Source organism: Delphinus delphis, chromosome 7, assembly GCF_949987515.2.
Source record: "Delphinus delphis chromosome 7, mDelDel1.2, whole genome shotgun sequence".
Taxonomy (NCBI): domain Eukaryota; kingdom Metazoa; phylum Chordata; class Mammalia; order Artiodactyla; family Delphinidae; genus Delphinus; species Delphinus delphis.
This window is the reverse complement of record NC_082689.1, coordinates 115,125,092-115,148,975: the sequence shown is the minus strand read 5'-3', so window position 1 is coordinate 115,148,975 and position 23,884 is coordinate 115,125,092.

Sequence of the window (23,884 nt, the reverse complement as noted above, 5' to 3'; positions counted from 1 at the left end):
TTATTGGAGTATAATTGCTTTACAATGGTGTGTTAGTTTCTGCTGTATAACAAAGTGAATCAGCTATATATATACATATATCACCATATCTCTTCTTTCTCGTGTCTCCCTCCCTCCCACCCTCCCTATCCCACCCCTCTAGGTGGTCACAAAGCACCGAGCTGATCTCCCTGTGCTGTGCAGCTGCTTCCTGCTAGCTGTTTTACATTTGGTAGTGTATGTATGTCCATGCCACTCTCTCACTTCGTCCCAGCTTACCCTTCCCCCTCCCCGTGTCCTCAAGTCCATTCTCTATGTCTGCGTATTTCTTTTTTTTTTTCAGTACGCGGGCCTCTCACTGTTGTGGCCTCTCCCGTTGCGGAGCACAGGCTCCGGACGCGCAGGCCCAGCGGCCATGGCTCACGGGCGCAGCCGCTCCGCGGCATGTGGGATCTTCCCGGACCGGGGCACGAACCCGTGTCCCCTGCATCGGCAGGCGGACTCTCAACCACTGCGCCACCAGGGAAGCCCTATGTCTGTGTCTTTATTCCTGTCCTGCCCCTAGGTTCATATCCTTTTTTTTTTTTTTTTTTTTTAGATTCCATATATATGTGTTAGCATACGGTATTTGTTTTTCTCTTTCTGACTTACTTCACTCTGTATGGCAGACTCTAGGTCCATCCACCTCACTACAAAATGACTCAATTTCGTTTCTTTTCATGGCTGACTGATTGTATATATGTGCCACGTCTTTTTTATCCATTCCTCTGTCGATGGACACTTAACGTTGCTTCCATGTCCTGGCTATTGTAAATAGAGCAGCAATGAACATTGTGGTACATGACTCTTTTTGAATTATGGTTTTCTCAGGATATATGCCCAGTAGTGGGATTGCTGGGTCTTATGGTAGCTTTTTTTTTTAGTTTTTTTAAGGAACCTCCATACTGTTCTCCATAATGGCATTCCCACCAACAGGGCAAGAGGGTTCCCTTTTCTCCACACCCTCTCCAGCATTTATTGTTTGTAGATTTTTTGATGATGGCCATTCTGACTGCAGACCCCACTTTTGACCCTTGGGCAGGAGACCCCAGCAGGAAAGGTGAGGAGGGTTGTGATGAGCAAGCCAGGCTCACTTGGTCATTTATGTGTTCTTTTTTTTTAAATATTTATTTATTTATTTGGTTGTACCGGGTCTAGTTGTGGCAGGTGGGCTCCTTAGTTGCAGCACGTGGGCTCCTTAGTTGTGGCACACGAACTCTTAGTTGCAGCGTGCATGTGGGATCTAGTTTCCTGACCAGGGATCGAACCCGGGCCCCCTGCATTGGGAACACGGAGCCCCATCCACTGTGCCACCAGGGAAGTCCCTCATGTGTGCTTTTTTTAAAATTTATTTTATTGAAGTATAGTTGATTTACAATGTTGTGTTAATTTTTGCTGTACAGCAAAGTGACTCAGTTACACATATATACATTCTTTTTTTACATTCTTTTCCATGATGGTTTATCACAGGATATTGAATATAGTTCCCTGTGCTCTACAGTAGGACCTTGTTGTTTATCCGTCCTATATGTTTAATAGTTTACATCTGCGAATCCCCAACTCCCAGTCCTTCCCTCCCCCAGCCCCTTCCCCTTGGCAACCACAAGTCTGTTTTCTATGTCTGTGTGTATATTTCTGTTTTGTAAATAAGTTCACTTGTATCATTTTTTTAGACTCCACATATAAGTGATATCATATGGTATTTGTCTTTCTCTGTCTGACTTACTTCACTTAGTATGATATTCTCTAGGTCCATCCATGTTGCTGCAAATGGCATTATTTCATTCTTTTTTATGGCTGAGTAGTATTCTATTGTATGTATGGACCACATCTTCTTTAGCCATTCATCGTCAATGGACATGTAGGTTTCTTCCATATCTTGGTTATTGTGGATAGTGCTGCTATGAATATTGGGGTGCATGTAATCTTTTCAAATCAGAGTTTTCTCAGGGTATGTGCCCAGGAGTGGGATTGCTGGATCGTATGGCAACTCTTAGTTTTTTGAGGAGCCTCCATACTGTTCTCCACAGTGGCTGCACCAATTTACATTCCCACCAGTAGTGTAGGAGGGTTCCCTTTTCTCCACACTCTCTCCAGCATTCGTTATTTGTAGACTTTTTAATGATGGCCATTCTGACCAGCATGAGGTGATACCTCGTTGTAGTTTTGATTTGCATTTCTCTAATTATTAGTGATGTTGAGCATCTTTTCATGTGCCTCTTGGCCATCCATATGTCTTCTTTGGAGAAATGTATATTTAGGTCTTCCACCCATTTTTTGATTGGGCATCTTTTCAAGCCATTCATGTATTCTTTTTGTTGGTGGTTATGTTTTCCCTGGAAGAGTTGAATAATTCAGGCCTGGTGCCAGTGTAACTCGGGACAAAGGGATTAAGCCACACCCAGGAAGGGCACAAAGCCAGCCCAGGAGGCCCACTCAGAGGCCGGGCGGTCCCTGCATAAGACTGTGGATGGAGAGAGCAGGCAGGGGTGGCCTGATTCCTGCTGGGTCCTTGACCGTGATCTGGGCTCAGCACTCTGGCCCCATTCTGGGTGAGCCTTGGGGTCCCCGCCCTGGGCCCCGGCAGACGGGTTTCTGAGGGCAGAGCATCCGCTCTCCCAGGGCCTGCTCTCAGTAACGCAGGAGCCGGGAGGAGGCCGGCGTTCCTGCTACTCCGTCCAGGTGGGAGGGTAAGGGGCCCCAGCGTGGGTGGGGCGGGGAGGCGACCCCCTGAGACGGCCCCTTAGTTGGCTCCGTCTACCCCAAGTCACCAACTTTGTCTCCACTCAGGGGCTGTTCCCAGACCTCACACGCTTCCCGTGGCCCAGCCCCAAACCTGGGCTGGCCGCGAGCCCCGACTCCCGGGCATCCGCGCAGCCCCGCATCCCGCGCAGCCCTGCCATCTGGCTCAGGCCGGTCCACTCCCAGGCAGAGCTCTCCCGCCGCAGCCCTGGCAGGCAGCTGTTGCTAAGAACCTGCTCTGGGCTGGACCTCCCCCCACCCACCCCTCCATCCCACCTCGTGTCTAAACCAGGGCCCGGCCTCGTGATGTCCCTGCCTAGCGGCTCCCGGCTCCATCCCTTGCCCTCCCCAAGCTAGGTCCCCTGTCCTAGCTTCCCAACTTGGGACGCTTTCCAAGGGCACGGCCTGGCCCCGCTCTTCCATGGTTGCTGACTTCATTGGGGAAACCAGGACACTTGTGGGTCCCTTTCTTTCCTATAGAGCACAGATCAGTTCTCAGAGCACCAGGGACCCCAAGAGGCTTTAGGGGAGGCTGACCCCCCGAAATTCTGTGGTATTTTGTGCCCCTACAGGCGGTTCAGGGTCGATCCCAGAAAGGCTTTGAAGCTGGGCCAGGTGGCAGGAATTTACCCTGTAAATGCTGCCCTGCGCGTTTCCTTCTCAGACGCCTGCTGCAGACCTTAGTCATCAGGCTCTGCATGGGACCCCAGAGAACGCTGTTCTAGTGTGTTATGCCCCACACACATTCATGGTTCTCGGAGCTACATCAGCACGCAGGTACTCCCCCCTTCCCCCGACACGGTCAGAATGCGGGGAAGGGAGTCCCAGGGTCCCGGTGCTGGCACTGGCCCTGACCCTAGCAGGCTCCACTGCCTCTGTCCCCACCAGCCACTGTCCACGATACAGGGCCGCGTGCAGCACGCCTGGAGCTGGGCACATGCATGTGGGCTCCTGGTCTCCACGTGTGCACGTGTCAGAGGCTAGGTCCCAGATGGGTGCGTGGTCCCCACCCCGTGAGACCTCCTGCCTGTTGCATCCCCGGAGTCACGTTTATGGGGCCTTTATTGGGCACCAGACACTGTGCTAGGTTCTTAGAGGTATTTTCGTAAATTTACGCCCAAATTGGAACATGTAGTTGGTAACATCCTTTTGATTTTGCAGGCAAGCACATAGCACAGAAAGGTGAAGAAATTTTCCCCAAATCTCAGAGCTTTGTAAGTGGCAGAACCAGGATTTGAAGCTGGCAGTCCGGCCCCAGATCCCGTTCTCACAGCCCTGGACCTGTTGATCCTGAGGGCTCCATGGTGCAGACTTGTCCTGTGGCCTCTCTAGCCTTTCTCCCCATGCCACTGAGGGGTGACTTTGCAGCCTCCCCTCTTTTATCAGGAAAAAATGGTCCCGAGCCGAGCCTTCTGGAACTTCCAGGGGAGACCCTTCCAGCTAGCTGAAGAGGGGCCGCCCAGTCCATCATGCCTAGGGCTGCTGTGGGGATGGGCAGAGGGGAGGGCTGTTACAGAGCCTTAGGAGGCCCCAGCTGAGGAACGGGTGCTCAGGAGGTGGAGAACACGGTGGGGGGGGGGGGGGCGCAGCCGGGGCGGGCTCAAGTCCTGGTCCTGCCGCTTTCGCGAAGTGACCCCAAGCAAGGGACTTCACACCTCTGGTCCTGAGTTTCCTGTCTGTACAATGCGGACATTAATGTGTATCGTGCAGCATTCTTCTGACAAGGAAAGTAAAATAAAACTTGCAAAATGTGAATCCCAGACAGGGTTTACAGTAAGCTTTAAAAGAAGATTGGTTCCTAAATGTTAGTGCTTTTAAGCGGTCCAGGTAGCAGGGTGTTCAGGTCTTGCAGTTGTGCCCAAATACCAGCAGTTTCTTGTGGCTGGAACCTTCCCAGGGAGCCCTCACCACCTCACACAGGGCTCCACTTCAAGCTCTCAGAGCCGCGGTGGGGGCAGGTCCCTACCTTGCCCTCAGCTGACGCCTTTTGGGAAATTACTCAGCAGCAGCTGAGAGCAAAGGACCCAGGGGGCCCTGGGGAGACAGCAAACGGGAGAAAAGGGCATTAAAATAGGAGATGGTGGGCTTCCCTGGTGGCGCAGTGGTTGAGAATCTGCCTGCTAATGCAAGGGGACACGGGTTTGAGCCCTGGTCTGGGAGGATCCCACATGCCGCGGAGCAACTAGGCCCGTGAGCCACAACTACTGAGCCTGCACGTCTGGAGCCTGCGCTCTGCAACAAGAGAGGCCACAATAGTGAGAGGCCTGTGCACCGCGATGACGAGTGGCCCCTGCTTGTCACAACTAGAGGAAGCCCTCGCACAGAAACGAAGACCCAACACAGCAAAAATAAATTAATTAATTAATAAAGTCCTACCCCCAACATCTTCTTTAAAAAAAAGTAGGAGATAGTGGGGTTTCTTTAATTGAAGTCTAGTTCATTTACAATGTTGTCTTAATTTGCACTGTACAGCAAAGTGATTCACTTTTATATATATACACATTCCTTTTCATGTTCTTTTCCACTATGGTTTATCACAGGATATTGAGTATAGTTCCCTGTGCTCTGCAGTAGGACCTTGTTGTTATCCATTCTCTGTGTAATAGTTTGCATCTGCTCATCCCAAACCCCCAGTCCATCCCTCCCCCAGCCCCCTCCCCCTTGGCAAACACAAGTCTGTTCTCTATGTCTGTGGGTCTGTTTCATAGATAAGTTCATTTGTGTCATATTTTAGATTCCACATATAAGTGATTTCGTATTTGTCTTTGTCTGACTTCACTTAGTATGAGAATCTCTGGGTCCATCCATATTGCTGCAGATGGCATTGTTTCGTTCTTTTTTATGGCTGAGTGGTATTCCATTGTACGTGCACCACATCTTTATAAAATGGGAGATGGTCTTTTACACCTACTACACAGGTAATGTTTAAATCCTAGAACCTCTGGATGAGTGAGGGTGTGGTAAAGTCGGTACAGCGTGTGCCCTTGGTGACACTGTAGGAAGCAGCCTCCAGGGTGGCCCCCAGTGGTCTCTGCTCCTGCTGTTCTCAGCCTGTGTCATCCTTTCCTCTTGCTCTTGGTTTAAAACAACAGAATAAGGCAAGTGTGATTATGTTACAAAAGACTGTGGCTTCCGTCTTACTAGCAGACTGTTAATCTTCTCAGACACGTGCTTTGATGAAGCGTCTTGCTGCGCTGGACAGGCCCACATGGCTCAGAAGTAAGGGCGGCCTCTGAGCCACAGCTGGCGGAGCAGTGAGACCCTCAGTCCAGCAGCCCACAGGGAGCTGAATCCTGACAACAGCCGTGTGAGCTTGGAAGAAAATCCCTCCCCAGTCAGGTCTCAGATGAGACCCCAGCCTTGGCCGGTGCCTTCACTGCAGCCTGTGACACCCCGAAGCAGAGGACACAGCTAAGCTATGCCTGGATCCTCAACCCACAGAAATGCTGAGATGGTTGTCGTGGGTTATGTTAAGCCTTCGTTTTATGGTAATGTTTCATGCACAGTAGGTAACTGACCCACATGGTTAATTGACATACTATGTTTAGGAAGCAGTTTAGCAAAAGTTGACACGCCACATGGGTAACTTCAAACCTAGAAACTCATTCTAGAGCCATCATCCAGCAGAGACTAAATCAGATATGCCCAAAGATGTGCATAAGAGCACTACCTATAATATAAAAAAAATAGGGATAATGGAAATACTGAAAAATAGCGACTTAGGAAACTTTGGTTGGTATATTCATTTGTTGAATATTGGTCAGTCACTAAAAAGCATAAGTATGAAGACTATGGTAGAAACATGTAGAAATAGTCTAAATATCAAATGTTCTTAAAAATATGAAGTACAACATGCAAGAGGATTGCAATAATGTAAATATGGTAAAAGACCTGTAAGGAAATTTGCAAAATTTCTGTAATTCAAAATTTCATAAGAGAAAGTAATTCTGTAATGGTGGAATTTTGAATGGCTTTATTCATCAGTATATATATAAGGACTTACCTCTATAGCTGTATTAATATAGATGTGTATGAAGGCTCCCTCAGAGGGGTCCAAGGACCCACCCCCTCTCCCTGCATCAAGGTGACAGATCCTGGCATCACTGCTTTTGGCCTATATCCTTGGGGCGTGGCCAAGCTTCTGCCTGTCAGTTACCATGGCAATCAGGAAATGTGCTGCTCAGATCTGCTGTGGGAGCAGAATTGACTGACAGTCCCAGCTGCTGTTTCTCTAGATCCACCACCATGCTTTCACTGAGGCCGTGCCTCTCGCGGGCTGCTTTCAGGCAGGGGTTGATCCTGGTGCAGTACTCACGCAAGCCCATTCTGGTGAACTGTGGGACCCCTCCAGTGGTGGACTGTGGCTCAAGGACACCCTAGTGGCCTGGGCAGATCTTTCTTAGAACTGCTCTGAGGTCTGAGACCCTTCTACCCAGGCCTCCTTCCTTCCCCACCTCCTTCACAGATGTCAGCCCTGCTTTGTGGTTTCCCCAGCACACCTCTTACTCAGGTAATCCCGTCTCGGTGTCTCTTTCTCAGAGGATCTGAACTAACAGTTACCCCTCCCTCAGTCGGGTGCTCTGTGAGGCCCGGGGGGCGCACCCTGCCCTGTCTGCCTCTGGGGTTCGCAGACCTGCAGAAGTAAACCTGCAGTGACAATACGGTGCCGTGAAGGTTAGTGTGGAAGCACAAGGGAGGGTGCCTAACTCAGCCTGGGCTGGAAGTGGCCAGAAAGGACTCCCCAGAGGAGGGGCCCCTGTTGCTGAAACCCTCAGTGTACGTTGAAAGAACCCAGTGCTGATAGTTAATATTAAATATGTATGTAACACAGATGTGCCAAACCCTTTACATGTGTTAATTCACGTAATGCCTGCGACAGTCCTCTTATCCCCATTTTACAGATGGGAAGATCCAGGCATAGACAGATGAAGTGGTTTTCCTCCAGCCAGTGCTAGACTTGGGGTCTGAACCCAGGTGGTCTGGCCCTAGAGGTTGTGTTCTTAGCCACTGGACCATGTTAGCCAGAGACAGGCTATGGGAATAGCTAGAAACAAAAGCTAGAAACAAGACAGTTTGTGTGGTTTTTGTGTCAGCCAGAGCCCAACTGGGAGACTGAAAGCCCACAGTAATTTGAACAGGGAAAGCTTAACATGAAGAATTATTATTGTTGACAGTGGGTTGAGAGGCCCAGGCAGGAGCAGAGAGACCAGTTTGCGGGGCGGGGGGCGGGGAGGCACTGTGATACCAGAGGAGACATGAGGCTGGCTTGAACTTGGCAGTGGAGGTGGAAAGAGTCAAGACTCAGACTACATTTAGGAGGCAGTATGGGTGAAATTCGGTGATAGACTGGGTCTGGGGGGTGTGGCAGAGGAAGGTCAGAGGTCAAGGGTCAGGAATGTCTCCTGGGTTCCAGGTTGATAGATGGGTGACTGCGGTCTGCCCTTCTCTCTGCTGCAGAGCTCACAGACACTGGATCCCATTCTCCTCCTGTCTCCTGGACATCCCTCCTTCCTTATTGATTATGCCTCCTTGGAAACGCAGTTTTGTTGTTAATGATGATGATGGTTGTGATGATGGGGATGATGATGGTTGTGATGATGGAGATGATGATGATGGAGATGATGGTGGTGATGATGATGGTGGTGATGATGATGATGATGGTGGTGATGGTGGTGATGATGGTGATGGTGATGATGGAGATGATGGTGGTGATGATGGTGGTGATGATGGTGATGATGGTGATGATGGTGGTGATGGTGGTGATGGTGGAGATGATGGTAGTGATGATGATGGTGGTGATGATGGTGATGATGATGGAGATGATGATGGTGATGATGGTGGTGGTGATGATGATGCTGGTGATTGAAGCCTTTCAATGCACTGGGAGCTTGAGAGTTCCCAGATTGAGGCAGCACCCACAGATTGTTCAGAGCAAAGGCCAATGGGGATGAGTAGCTGTGCCCATAGGCTTGATCCTGCTGATCCAGCAGGCCTGGGGGACACAAGCTTATCTTTTGCAGTTCCTGGGACCACCTGGACTCAAAACCATCCTGACTCTGGACTTCCTCCAGTCCCACCCCCGTACAGCCTTTGTTCCCCAGAGGGCCCTCTACAAGTCAGAGGTAAACTGCATCAGTGGATCGACTCATGCTGTCACCCACCTGCACATACCCCTCCCCCGACCTGCTGCAGAGACAGTTGCCCCTGCTGGGCACTGCCGACCTTGTCAAGGGCTGGAGGGTGCTCAGCTGGGGCCAGAGCCTACGTGGAGGGAGGGAGGGGGCCGGGCATCCGCACGCTGCACAGACAGCAATATCATTGCTTTATAGTCAGACCCTCTGTATTGATAGACTTTACTGCTGTCACCAAACAAGACCAACCAGAGTCTGATACCTTGACACTGACCCTTTGACCGGCTAGTTCAACACAGACATTTCCAGCATGACTGTAATTAGGCTCTCACACAGCACAATCTGGTGGACGCTCTGTCTCTGCTTTCTGGCTCGGTTTTCCAAGCACTCAATATCAGTTTTGAATTTTCCCTACATTGTCCACACGTGGATCCTAGGCCTTTTCCCCAGCAGAGGGTCTCCCTCACTTTCCTGGGTCGCTGAGCTTACCTGCCCTGAGCTGGTCCCCTTCAGAGCTGAGCACACCAGCTGGAGGCCCCTTCTGGTTCCCACTGCTTGTGCGCAGCCCTGTGGCCTGAAATAAGTATGTCTTTGTCGATGTGCTTAGGTAAGAAAACATGGGAATCAGGGTCCTGGGAGACTGGGGTCGACGGGGGGGGGCCTCGGCCAGGGGCTGACCCTGCAGGTGCATCTCCAGGAAGCCTTTAGCCTCAGGACCAGCCCAGAACCTGGTTGTGCAGCTTACTACCACGGGCACATTACTTACCTTCTCCGTACCTTGGTTTCCCGTCTGTAAATGGGAATAATGGCAACGCCCATCTCCTGGAGTTGTTTTAAGAGGTTAATGAGTTGGTACTTGTAAAGCACTTCGAACAGTGCCTGGCACAGAGTTAAAGCTAAGGAAGTGCAGGATGACTTGTATTCCCCGAGATGCCACGCGGAGCCTTTGGAAACGCCTCCGGTGGTTGTGATGGGGGTCGGGCTGGCAGTACTGCCCTGCACAGAGCTCTCACCCCCCGGCAGAGCCTCATTCGTGTGTCTGACACCTCCACCAGCCCCCGGCCTCTCTAGGGGCAGCCACCGGGCCACCCCAGCCTTTATTCCCTGGACCTGACATCGTCTTCGGGGTTCAGGAAGTGTTGGCCAAATCCAGGACTGAGTCGCGACTGGCGGGAAGGCCTGTGACAAACGGGCAGACAGACCCCAGCGGCGCTGGCCTGTGAGGGTTGGCTCAGCCCGCGTTTCTCAGGGGTGCACGGGGGAGTGGCTGCTGAGCAAGGCATCTAAACCCCAGTCTTGTCGCCTCTGGATAAAGCACCTCCAAAGCGGGCCCAGTGCCTTCGGACACTGCTCCCAGCGGCAGCTGAAGGCTGCCTCGGCATCAGCCCGCAGGTCTGGACCGGCTGACTGCCCTGTGCGGGCGCCTGCAGAGGGAGGGTGTCCCAGGCCTGAGACCTGGACTGGGCCCCTGCCGAGGAAGCTTGTCAGATGCCCCGGGTGGCAGAGGGGCACATCTCAGAGCCCCAGTGGGAATCAGGCCAGAGCTGCGCCCCCCCCCCCCCGCGCCGCCCCTCCTGCAGACCCAGCGCTTCCCCGCCTCCAGCTCCTGTCCAACCCGTTTTGGATCTGGGCCCTAAGGCTCCCCCTGCAGGCCGAGCGAGTGCCAGGAGCCATCTGCTGCGTAAGCCTGCGGGCTTGCAGACACACCAATTGATTCTGGTTTGCCCCCTGATGAGGTCTTCAGTTGAGCCAAGGTATCAGAGGCTACGTTAACCTGAGGAGTGCAGGGGAAGGGCGGGGGCAAGAAGCCCAGGGACAGCTGAGGCAGCCCAGCAGGCAGGAGGCCTGTGAGAGCACGAGGCCCACGGCCCCCTGCCCCTGCCTGGCCTGACGCTGGGCCGGCCCTCCGCAAAGCTGGCAGAGCCCCCTGGCTTCCCCAGGGCCTGGCGGGCAGTCGTCCCCTAGGCCTGCCCTGTCCAGTCCCCCGTGGAGCTCCCTCCACAGATCAGTATCACCCCCGCACGTAGGAAGCAGCCGCTCCACTCCGGCTGTTGCCTTACATTATCTACTTAAATGACCGCAACCCCCTTAAAGAGACGCAGGATTACGCCCCTGGTCCAGTTGGGAAGCAGCGGCTCAGAGAAGCTAGGGAACTTGCCCATGGACACACAGCTGTTGCTGGTGCAGCCACCACGGGCCCCCCGGAGCCCTGACATGATGCCTGTGCTGTTTCCTCTGTCAAGGCTGCAGCCTCACCGGGGAAGCAGGGATCACCCTGGGTTTCCACAGCTGGGACAGCAGCACCCTTTTGTGAAGCAGCAAAGCCTCCTGCAGACCCCAGGGAGCCCCAACCCCTCCTGGGACATCCGTGGTGAACAGATTCGGAGGAGTAGCGCGGGGGGCACCCAGGAACCCCGACTGGAGCATTTCAGTCGCCAGGTCACCGCTTTGTCCTCTGGGGATATGATGCTGGCCTGAGGTCTCTCTTTGAAACCCAGTCCCCCTAAAACCGAGTTCCCCTGCCGAGTTTATGAGTGATCTCTCAGTCCCGGACCTTATTCCCTCTCTCGTCTCCTCTGACCTCAATCCTGTGCTCACTGGACACCGAGCAATCAGAGTCAGATGAGAACAGTTGCTGTTGTCGGCAGTGTGATAGTGAACTCAAATTACCGGTGTAGACATCACCGCTGAGGTACACACGCAGGGTGTCTCTCCAGCACAAGATGAGCTCACACACCCGTCACTGCTGGGAGTGGGTTGTGCCGTGTGCATTTGTGTATCGCTGTGGCCGAGGTGCTGTCCCCACCTGCTCCCTCCCCCTTTGAGGGCGGCTGTGAGCCATGAGGGGTCGCTTCCCTGGGAAAGTATCTGACAGCCAGGGGTCTCCATCCCCCCTGTACCCAGCCCGCGTGGTTTTACAGCCCAGATTTGGGGGTTGTTACCACTGAATTAGGTCCTCCTTCCTGCCACTAGACCACACGGAAGAGCCCAACTACAAGAGTCAAACTCTCTTGGCTTAGACAGTTCATGTTCACTGGGGGTGCGAGGCGCTCATGAATAGGAGGTGAGGCTTCTGCTCACGGAAGCAGCCTGCAAATCCTGCAAATTCTTACCGCTCAGACCCTCACAGCCTGGTGTCAGCTGATGCCGCAAAGCCTTTCTGAAAACAAACGTCAAGAAGTGATTGTGCAAGACAGAGCCGCTAGAAATGCCTCGTTTATGGGTGTGTGAGAAGGTCTTTGTGCCTTTCTTTTTCTTCCATTGGAAGAGCATAAGCTCAACTAAGGTGACAGCCCTGGAATGCGAACAGAACCGGCCGGGTCCCCCCCGCCACCCGCCTTCACACCCAGCTCTGAAACGCTGAAAGCAGACTTGAGGGGCTGTCTTCCTGCACGCGGTTCGAGCACCACCCCCGCCCCGTTCCCATGGCAGCCTGGCACGTTCCACTGCACTCTTCACACTGCACCCCGTCTGGTCCCTTGTCAGTCTGTCCCAACTGGGCTGTGAACGCCTGGCGCCTGGCGAGCGGGGCGAGCCTTCCTGCCTCTCGGCCACCTGGCTGAGCACCTGGCAGGCTCTAGGTGGGAGCGGGGATGGGCAAGAGTGGAGAGGCCAGAGGAAGCCCCAAGAGGGGAGGACCCCCTGTGGGCCTGAGGGCCACCACACCCCAAAGCATTTACCGAGCACCCTGGGTACCGTCGCAGTGCATGGCTCTGGGGAAAAGTCCAGGTTCGTAAGATGCAGGCATCAGCTTACAAACACTTGCACGTGTTTTGAACTTCACACGCTGTCATGAGTAGATTGTACACAGTCAGCCTGTTTACCTGAGAAGAGAGTGGTTCTGCAGCGTTCACATGGGGTGTAACAGAAGGGGCGGGAGCCTTGGGCCACGCACGTGTTTTGAGTCCCCAGCCAGCCTCGGACCTGGCGGAGCTTCATCGCCCTGGTTTCTGGGGATGGGAGCTCTGCAGCCACACCCCTCTTACCGTGCCCCAGCCTGGCCTGGGACCTAGGACAGCAGGACTTGCCAGACAAGACGTGCACGGGTGCCCTGAGTCAGGAGTGGCCCAGGCCTGCACCACCTCACGCCCAGGTCCACAGAGCACCCTCCAGGGCCCAGCCGAGGAGGCAGGCAGCAAATACATGCAGGAGCCGGGCAGCCTGGATGGGGCGTGTCTGGAAATCCCAGGGCCCAGAGGTGAGATCCGACCCGAGGGGCCGTGCCCTGGGAGCTGGGGCTGGGTGGACAGCGGCTGAGTTCGTTGCTGAGAGCCCTGTGTGTCCTAGGACTGACCCGGGGAACCGTCAGTTGCCAGTATTGTCACCCGCCTCACGGTGACCACGGGGGTAGCCCGACCCTCCATCCATCAGCACACAGTTCTCAAGCCCTGACTATGCACCAGGCTGTGTTCTGGGCCCTGCAACCATGGCGATGGAGAAACATCCCTGCCTACATCCCACAGACAGTAAGCAAGGAACAGGCCGTCGTGGAGCCTGTGAGACCACGCGCAGGGCTGCTTGGGACAAGGAGGCAGAGGTGCCGGCTCGGGGGGTGAGAGTGGCCGAGAGAGGCCCGCACGGAGGAGGGGACCTTGGGGCAGAGCTGAACGGAGTGAGGGAGCCAAGTGGACACGGGGGTGGGGGGCGTTCCCAGCAGAGGTAGGGGCCGGGCCAAGGCCCGGGGGCAGGGGCGAGCCTGGCACGCCTGGGGCAGCAGGAATGGGAGATGCCGCGAGAGCCGAGGGGGGCGAAGCTCAGCACCCCCCCTCGCTGGGGCACCTTCGTTGCTCTGTGCTCTGCGCTCTGCGCTTGGAGTCAGCTGTCTTTGGCCAGGGAAGCAGCCTGCCTGGACGAAACTCCCCACGGTTGCCTGTGGCCTGAAGCGGCCACCTGCAGGCCGGTGCTGAGCACCTGGGGGACATCCAAAGGCGCGGCCCCCAGGGGTGCCCGTCTCACCCAGCTTGCGCTTGAATGGAACTGCCGCAAGCCAGGGAAACCACAGACTTGGAGGGGTGGAGGGCTTCTGCCCCTGCTCCGTCCGCCGCCTGCCTTGGTCACCAGCTCCATGTAACCCCGGGCTGTCTTCCTCACCTGCAGGCGTTTCCTCTGCAGCCTTCAGGCCTGCTCTCCGCCCCCAGTCTGTGCACTGCAGCCCTCCCCTTCCTGCCAGCCTGGGGGCTCCTCTGCGGGCAGCCTCCCGGTCTCTCTCCTTCTCCTGAGGTGCCTGTTTCGTCCCCTTGTACGCAAGCACCCAGCATTGCTGCCACTGCGGAGAGAATCTCTAGAAATTCTGGTTGAACAGCGGGGAAAAGAAGCTGGCTGTTGGCTCGCTGGTTCTGGTGACTGGACCTCAGGGTGGACGGAACCGGGAGATGGGGACACAGGCCATGGAAGGAGGGCGGGGACGGGAGGGGGCCGTGCAGGAGTCTGCAGTCTCCTGAGGTGATGCATCCCTGAGTCCGCAGTTTCCTTGTGCTGGCTGGGAGCCTGGGGGTCCCGCGGCGCTGGCCGAGGCGTCCCCAGACATTCAAACCAGGCTTGTCCACCTGGCGGGCATGCACGTCTGCATCTGCCAACAAGTAGCCTGTGGTCCCTGCTCATCTGTGCTCATTTATCCTCACAGCAGCACACAAAGCGGAAATTCTGGACTCCTCAGAGGTTACATGCCGGCCCACGTCACACCCGCCGCGGAGCCACGGCTCATGGGGCAACGTCAGCTGCAAAGACCAGAATTTCTTCTGGCTCCCCTCCCGGACTCAGTGTGTTCTTGGCTGGCCTCAGCCTGCAGCGGCTTGAAGCAGGGTTTCGGTTCCCGGCCAGAGATTGAGGTCGGGCCGTGGAGGTGAGAGCACCGAATCCAAGCCACCTGACCAGCGGTCAGTGACAAGGCCCTGGCCCTTCAGCTTTGCAGAAAAGAATTCCCACAAAGACAGAAGGTAGAGAAGCAAAGTGTTTATTAGGAGAAAAGAAGAGTGCAGTACGTGTGGATAGACACACGGGCGGGCTCAGAGAGTCGCGCCCTCGTGGCCATTTGAATCACTTTTATGGGGCATTTCTGCCGGGTTTCCTCTGGCCAGTCATCTCGCTCTGCCTGCCTCTGTGTCCGTATTTGTTTATCTCAGGGTCCTGGCCTGTGCGTGCGCATCTCTTAGCCGAGGCGGATTCCACCGCAGAGGCCTATGGGGAGTTGCCATCACCTACTGCGGGGCGGTGCCCCTCCCTTTTTGACCTCCAAGGAGCTTCCTAGCCGGGAATGTCTCCTTGACTTCGAGAATGAGGAGTATGTGGTCTCTTATCTTCTGTGGGGCAGGGCCCAGCCTCCTCTCTCGATTGTCCTGCTGATCTGGTCTTGGAGTATTGGTCCACAGGGCATGAATCTCCAGTTGCTTACCCTGGGGCGGCCCGTGGTCAGACCTGGCTCCAGGCGAGACTGAAGCACATGTTCAAGGTCTCACCGAAGGGCCCCAGCTCGCAGCAGGTCTCTTTTCTCCCTGCGCTCTTCTCTCTGCCGCTCACCTTCTCGGTCTCTCTCTTTCACGAGCGGATTCCCTCCTTGCTCTCCCTGGTCGTCTGAAGATGGCTCCTGACAGCAGGCACGGCCCTGCAGCTCAGAGCTCTAAGAGGGCAAGTCCCCTCTGCAGCCCCGACCCTACAGGAGGGGTGAGGGAGGGCAGGGACGCGGGGGGCGTGCCTTGGGAAACAGGCTCTCTCTTCCACCCCCTCCTTTACTCTCCTTCCGTGCTTCTCCCCATTTAGCCGCTGTGCCCCGGCCCTCTGGAAAGACAGGCAGATATACAGAGCAGAAAGCAGGATAAAAGCAGTCGCTTCCTCCCAGACCATTAGGGGAAGAGAGTCACTGGGAGCAGACAAAAGATCTGGGAGGAAACCACCAGGGAGTGGGAGCTGATTCCCTGCGGAGGAACTGGAGCGGAGGTGAGAGGCGGACCTTGGCCCTGGGCTGTGGCAGGACCAGCTGGGGCGGTGGGATGTGAGGGCAGAGCGGACCTGCCCTCATCAACCTGTGAGGCACTGGGTGTGGGGAGGGAAGAAGTTGAAAAGAGCTGAGCTTTTTCTTTTCCTTAGCTGTCCTTTCAGAAAGCCAGGTGCCCCTGTGAAGTGATGGAGCCGCAGGCGGATTCCCGGGAATCCAGAGGTAACCAGCGAAGGAGTCCGCTAGCAGGAACGTGGGCCCTCTCGGTGGGGACTCCCTGGGTGCTGCCTGCAAGGACAGATGACAGGAGGCGGCCCGGTGGCTGCACACCATCTGTCTTGGCTTCATGAGCATTCCCTCTTCCCTCTACCTGCCTCGAGGACATAATCCCAAGGAGAGGGCAGAGAGAAACCCTGAAATGATGGAAATCAGGTTGCTACAAATACTTGGTGAAATTGGAATTCAAAAACAGAGCAAAATAAATTTGCTCTTCTTGACCTGGGTCAGAGACAAGCAAAAACGCTGCAGGGAAAAGGGGCATAGATTACACTGGGGTGTTGGGGGTATGTGGACATGGAAGGCTTCCTGCAGGAGGTGAGGCTGGATCAAAAACTGAAGGTTCTTGGGACTTGAAGAACCTGGTGGCGCAGTGGTTAAGACTCGCGATCCCAGTGCAGGGGGCCAGGGTTCGATCCCTGCTCAGGGAACTAGATCCCACATGCATGCCACAGCTGAGAGTTCGTATGCCACAACTAAGGAGCCAGTGAGCCACAACTAAGACAGTTCTCGTCCCCAGGGGTGTGAATCCAAGCATCCCTCAGGTGCTCAGAGCCCTGTGGGAGCTCTTCAGGGGGCCAGTTCCAGGGCCCGCGCTCATGCCAGGGACTGTGCTCAAGGTGGCTGGTGCTTGGCGCCTGCAGGACCAGCGCTGGCAACGTTTCTCGCAGATGCCTGGCTGGCCGGCAGGGGGCGCAAGCTCGCCACAGCCCGGGGCCCAGGAGCCCCCGGGGGGAGCCGGGTGGGTGGAAGCCAGGATGCTGAGTCTCCTGGCATTTAATAGTCTTCGAGGGCCCACCCCAAGGCATCCCCCCCGCCCTCCCCGAGCGCTGAATCCAGCCCTGCGTTTTCTGAAGAACAGTTCCTTCAGGGGCCGCCCAGGCCTCCTCCTGACTCGTAATTCGAAAGGTAAGAGGTGATGACCCAGAGTGGTTTCCAGGGGTCCCGGGATGGCTGGGGAGTGTTCTCACCTGGGCTCTCCAAGCCTGCAGACTGTGGAGAGACCTCCATGAACTGAGTCACTTAACATGGCAGTTGTAGAAAAATAATTCCGGGCAAAGATGCTGGTTGTAGCAATTGAGCAGAGACCAATCTAAGTATCTTCTAATACTACTGCTGCTGCTACTACTAATAATGTCATAGACCGACCAAATGATGAAATAATTCTTAGCCATTGAGAACCCTGTCTTCCATGGAAGCAACCTAAGTGTCCATCGACAGATGAATGGATAAAGATGTTGTTCATATGTACAATGGAATATTAGCCATAAAAAGGAATGAAATAATGCCATTTGCAGCAACATGGGTGGACCTAGAGGTTATTATACTAAGTGAAGTAAGTCAGAGAAAGACAAATATCAAATGATATCGCTTATATGTGGAATCTAAACTATGACACAAATGAACTTATTTAAGAAACAGAGGGCTTCCCTGGTTGTGCAGCGGTTAAGAATCTGCCTGCCAATGCAGGGGACATGGGTTCAATCCCTGGTCCGGGAAGATCCCACATGCCACGGAGCAACTAAGCCCGCAAGCCACAACTACTGAGCCTGTGCTCTAGAACCCATGCTCCACAACAAGAGAAGCCACTGCAGTGAGAAGCCCGCTCGCCGCAAGTAGAGAAAGCCCGCGCGCAGCAACGAAGACCCAATGCAGCCAAAATAAATAAATAAATAAATTTATTTAAAAAATAAACAGAAACAGACTCAGAGACATAGAAAACAAACTTATGGTTACCAAAGGGGAAAGGGGGTGGAGGAGGGATAAATTAGTAGTTCGAGATTAGCTGATGCAAACTACTATATATAAAATAGATAAACAACAAGGACCTACTGTGTAGCACAGGGAACTATATAAGATATCCTGTAATAAACCATAATGGAAAAGAATATGAAAAAGAATATATATATATCTGAATCACTTTGCTGCTCTCCTGAAACTAACACAACATTGTAAATCAACTCTAAGAGCACTGTCTTCAAGAAATCTCTAATGACGTAGGATAAGGCTCATAATATCATATGCTAATTCTCCATGTGTCTTTCCAGAATCCGTTTCTGCTCTGCCCTGCACCCCAGTGCACTGCTTCATCCCAGTTCCCTTTGCTTCTGGCTGCAAGTCAGACACACCAGAGGGAGGCGTGGGAGGAGAGAGGCTGGGCAGGGTCTTCTCCACTCTCTCCTTGCCTCAGATGCCTCCAGGACTACAGCTCCCTCTGGGCAGCCCGTCTAAGTCTGCACCCTCTCTGGACTCTGATACCTCCATTTTCTTCTCTTGCCCTTTTGGCCCTGAGGGTGGTAAGAGCTCCCTGCTCTGGACAGCTCCTGGGGGCCTCAACATCCTCCGTTTGTTCCCTTAAAACGGAGGAGGTAAACTTGTCCATGTCTCTGCAAGTCGTCCTTCACTAAGCGGCTCTCCGTTTGAACCATCAGAGCAAATGCTTTTCCTGCCAGGGCTCTGAGTGACGCACATGTTAAGTGTAGAGAGAAGAATACAAAGCTTTGTACAGGAAAAAAAGGCCTGGTGCTTCATCTGCATCATTTCACTGCACCCTCACAGCCATGCAGCAGAATGCAGTCAACAGGAATGTCGACACCAGATTCAAATTTAGAAAGCGTTTGAAGGAACATTCTAATCATGCCTTTATGGAAGGGAAGAAGATGCTGACAAAGGAAAAGTGAAAAAGGCACACTAGATATGTATTCCGTTTTTATTTTTTAAAGTTTATTTATTTATTTATGGCTGCGTTGGGTCTTTGTTGCTGCGCGTGGGCTTTCTCTAGTTGTGGCGAGCGGGGGCTACTCTTCATTGCAGTGCATGGGTTTCTCATTGTGGTGGCTTCTCTTGTTGTGGAGCACAGGCTCCAGGCACGCAGGCTCAGTAGTTGTGGCATGCGGGCTCAGTAGTTGTGGTTCGCAGGCTCAGTAGTTGTGTCTCACGGGCTTAGTTGCTCTGTGGCATGTGGGATCTTCCCAGACCAGGGCTCAAACCCGTGTCCCCTGCGTTGGCAGGCGGATTCTTAACCACTGCACCACCAGGGAAGTCCCTATTCCATTTTTAAACTGCCATAAGTTACTACTAGATTGCAACTTTTAATGCATAATATTTTAACTCTTTTAAGAATGAGCCTCTGAGAAGAAGAGGGGGCCACGTGAGCTCAGATGACCTGATTTTTCCCAACACGATATTCTAACCCCACTTAGAATGGGAGGGACTGACTTAACTTCTTAGAATCCCAGCTGTACCGCTATGTGACGTTATGTAACTCTGTGCAGTGATGATATAAACCCCTGCCTCCAGGGTCACTGTGATGGTTGACGAGTCTGTGCTGTGAAGCGTCCGGCCCTGTGTCAGGTCACAGTGGGGACTCGGCTGCCTTGTCTGGAGTGGACTTACTGCAGCAGCTGCGTGGTGAAGAAGAGATGGGGTGCGAGAGGCAACGCTTCGTGCCGTGACCTACGGCTGGCACATAGCAGTGGCCCCTAATAAGCTGTTGACAAGTCAGTGGTGAACAGATGGATGCTGTGCCCAGATCTGCCCTCCCCAGGCTGGGTCCCAGCAGCACTGTGCAGCCGCCTCTGTTTCACAGGAGGGTCTTCATTCTCTAGGCCGCTGTATTGCTGTGTAAGGAATTTCCTCAGGCGGTGGCCTGGGACGTCATGGATTTATTATCTCGGACTTCTGGGCACTGCCCAGCTGAGTCTGCTGCTCAGGGACTCGCAGGCTGTGATCAAGGTGCAGGAGGGGCTGCACTCCTACCTGGACACTTGACCAGGGCTGGCCTCAGAGCCTCGGCCCGAACTGTCCACCGGCCTCAGTGCCTTGCAGGCTCATTCTGGTTGCTGGCAGAGCCCATCTGCTTAGCTGCAGGACTAAGGTCCTTGTTCTCATGCTGGCTGGCAGCGCGCGATCCTCTCGGCTCCTGGAAGCCGCCCACACTCCCTTGCCAAGTGGCCCTCTCACCACATGGCAGCTTCCTTCCTCAGAGTCACCACGAAGGAATCTCTCACTCCAGCCTGCTCAGAGCTGTGACTGTGTGTGTGTGTGTGTGTGTGTGTGTGTGTGTGTGTGTGAGTCTGTGTGTGTCGTGTGCACACACACATGTATGATCACTCTGCCGTATGATGTAATTTATCAGAGGACTGACAGCCCATCGCTTTTGCCATATCCTGTTGGTTAAAGGCAAGTCCCAGGTTCCGCCCGCACCCAGGGTGTGATTCACTGGGGGTCACCTTAGGGTGTGTGTGCCACACCTATCCCCTCAGAGTTCTGTTATCTGTTGTGATGAACAAATTTATGTATTTTCCTTCCACGTACACTATTTGCATTTTCCCCAGGATGTTCAGGAAGTAATTTCCTATCTCCAGATAACGTGATAACATCGGGTATCCTGGCAATGTTCGGACTGGTTTCCTTTGAGGCAGTGGAAGAGGTGGCCTCGCTACCAGAAGCCTTCACACTCTTCAGGGTCACTGCCCAGGTGGCCGTCCACTTGCCATATCAGTTCACCCATTTACTGGTTTATATTTCTTGAGCATCTGCTGTGCGCTTAGCATTGTACGCAGAGATAATGCTAGTCTCTTCCTGGGGAGCCGACTTCTTTACTTCCTTCTTTTCCTTCTGCTGAGTAAAAGCATATTCCTTTGCTTTCAGTCAAGATACGTGTTCAACCACAAATCACAGAAAGCCCAACAGTGACTTCAATAAGTAAGGATTGATTTTAATCACCTAACAAGAAGCCCAGGACCAGGCAGTCCAGGGCTGGTGCAGCTGCTCAAAGATGTCATCCTTGTCCCAGACTCCTTGCTCCAGCATCTAACTTAGTCTTCAAGGTCACAAGACTGCTACCACAGCACCAGCCATTGCATCCATATTTCAAACAGGAAGAAGCAGGAAAGGCAAAGAGACTGGCCTTTTTGTCCTAGAAGGATCACCCTTCCTCAGGACTTCCGCCTACATCACATAGGCCAGAACTCGGTCACATAGTCACTAGTAACTCCGAGTGAACTGGGGGAAGTGGATTTTGTAGCTGGGCACCTCGTCATCAGGAAAAAAATCAAGCAGGAAGATGGGAAATGGATTGGGGGTTGGTCACCTGCGGGACCACTGCGGGGCTTTGGGCCCAATCTCACAGCCTCCCAAAGCTCAGAAAATACATCTACAGTTTCCTGCAGTGACAGCGGCTGAGTCTTTCTGGGTCCTCGTCGACAGGCTATGATGACACAGGGGTGTTCTTGCTTTATTTGCCAGGAAGGCATAATCTGAGCAACAGCAGGTGTCTTAAAATGGAACTCATGGTCTTGTGGCCCAGGAGCCCTGCCGTCCAGAGCTCACTAGGGCAGGAGAGGTCTTGTGCCAGCAATGCTTAGGGGAGAGGTCTCTTTTCCTTTTCTTCTGAAAAACATGCACAAATGTAAGGGAATTCTGTGCAGGCCCTGGCCCTGTCTGCCCTGAGAGCCAGCCCACTTGCTCACCCCTGCTCTGCCCTGGGTCCCGGCGGCGGTGACCCCTGCTGGCTTTGTTGTGATTGCAGCCTGAGCCTGGCTGAGAGACCCTGGCAGCAGAGTCGGGGTTGGGAGGAAGGGAAAAGCAGGGGTTTTCCTCTCTCTTTTGACCTCGGGTCCTGTCCCCACCGCAACTGTAGCTCCACCGTGGCTCCAGTGTCCCCAGAAGGCCTGCTGAGGTTTCCACTTTGCTCGGTGACCCCAACCCCCGAGCCCAGTGACACCACCTTTTTGTGTTGCTCTCTGGCCCGGGGCCGGCAGCTGCTGGCATTGATCTCGGTTCTCTGTTGGCTTCCTAACCCTAACCCTAACTCTCCCATCCCCACGGTGTGACCAGTACTTCGCCTAAGTCCCACTGCTTTAAATATTCAAGTGGGTTTTGCCCGCTGGCTAGATCCCAACTCAGAGAAACAGTACAATAAACACCCAAAACACCCATCACTTTGGTTTGACAATGATTGCCACTCCGCGATACTTGTTTCATCTTTTTTTGTGTCTGTGGGAAAAAAATCCCAGCCCTCCTGGTGTTGCTTAAATGAGTTCAGTATGTATCTCTCAAGAATAAGGACATTTTCTTACATAACAAGTATATTCAAACTGCTCCCCCCTGTGTTCACACATTAACACACCTAACAAAAGGAGCAAACATTCCCTGTGCTCGCGCACTACCCAATACACAGTCAAATTCTCCCAGCTGCTCTGAAGGTGACTATTTTACAGTTGGTTTGTTTGAACTAGGGTTTAAACAAGACCCACACATTGCATTTGGTAGATGTGTTTCCCCGGTGTCTTTTAATCTGAAATGTCATAAGATGTCACACACGCTCACAGTAGGGGGCACAGCCATACTGAGCCCCCGACTCAACCTGTGTGTGCCCCCACCCCCCGCAGAGCCCCTTACACCAACTGCTTCTTCTCCCGGGACATCTCTGGATGCCACAGCTGCGTACTGAACTCTGCTCCCTGCTGCAGGCAGTAAGGGGTACGTTGTCTGTAAAGAACTTAAAAACAAGTAATAAAACCATTTGCTATGGGCTGATATGTGTCCCTCCCCCAAGATTCATAAGTTGAAGCCTTAATCTCCAGTACGATGGTGTTTGGAAGTGGAGCCTTTGGGTAATGAGGTCATGAGGATGGGGTCCGCATGATGGGATTAGTGCCCTTATAAGAAGAGAGGACAGAGCTTGTTTCCCTCTCTCTGTCTATGTCTCTGTCTCTCCCTTCCCCCTGCCATGTGAGGACACAGTGAAAAGGCCAGAAGAAGGAACTGAATATGCTGGCACCCTGACCTTGGACTTCCAGCTTCCAGGACTGTGAGAAGTAAATGTCTGTTGCTTAAGCCCCCCAGTCTGTGGTATTTTGTTACAGCAGCCTGAGCTAAGACACCACTAAAAGTCAGTCAGCTTTTTGTTACCAGCATGTACCAGCAGTTCTAATGAACGTCAGTGATAAAATACTCCTTCCTGCAGCCTACAGGGCTCCCATCACCCCCTCTTGTTATGTCATTGGTCAATGTGACTCTTGTTAAGACTATGCCAGGGGCTTCCCTGGTGGCGCAGTGGTTAAGAATCCGCCTGCCAGCGCAGAGGACATGGGTTCAAGCCCTGGTCCGGGAAGATCTCACATGCCACGGAGCAACTAAGCCCGTGCACTACAGCTACTCAGCCTGCTCTCTAGAGCCCACAAGCCACAACTACTGATCCCATGTGCCACAACTACTGAGCCCATATGCCACAAGTACTGAAGCCTGCGTGCCCAGAGCCCATGCTCTGCAGCAAGAGAAGCTACCGCAATGAGAAGCCCACGTACCACTATAAAGACCCAATGCAGCCTAAAATAAGTAAATTGAATTTTTAAAAAAAGGACTATGACAAAAAGATATTACTGAATCATCAAGAAGCAAAGTTAGTGTGTTGAATGTGTGACTAAAATGTCAGTAGGTAAATCTGATAAGGATACGTACCGTAAATTAACATTTATCTAAAGTCTAAAAGCACACAAAATAATACTATTATTATTAAGATATATATACATATATAACCAAAGTGTAAGGACTTTCCTAGAAATACCAGACACCAAATTGAAGATAGTGGTTTTCTCTGGGAGAGATAGTAAATAAAAGAGGAGAGAGAAATAAAAGAGGTCCATAGACATAAAGGTAGCTTTTCCTGTCATAAGCTAGGTGGTTTGTTCAGTTATTCCCCATACATTTTTTTTCTAAGGTATAGTTGATTTACAATATTGTGTTAGTTTCAGGTGTACAGCACAGCAATTCAGTTATA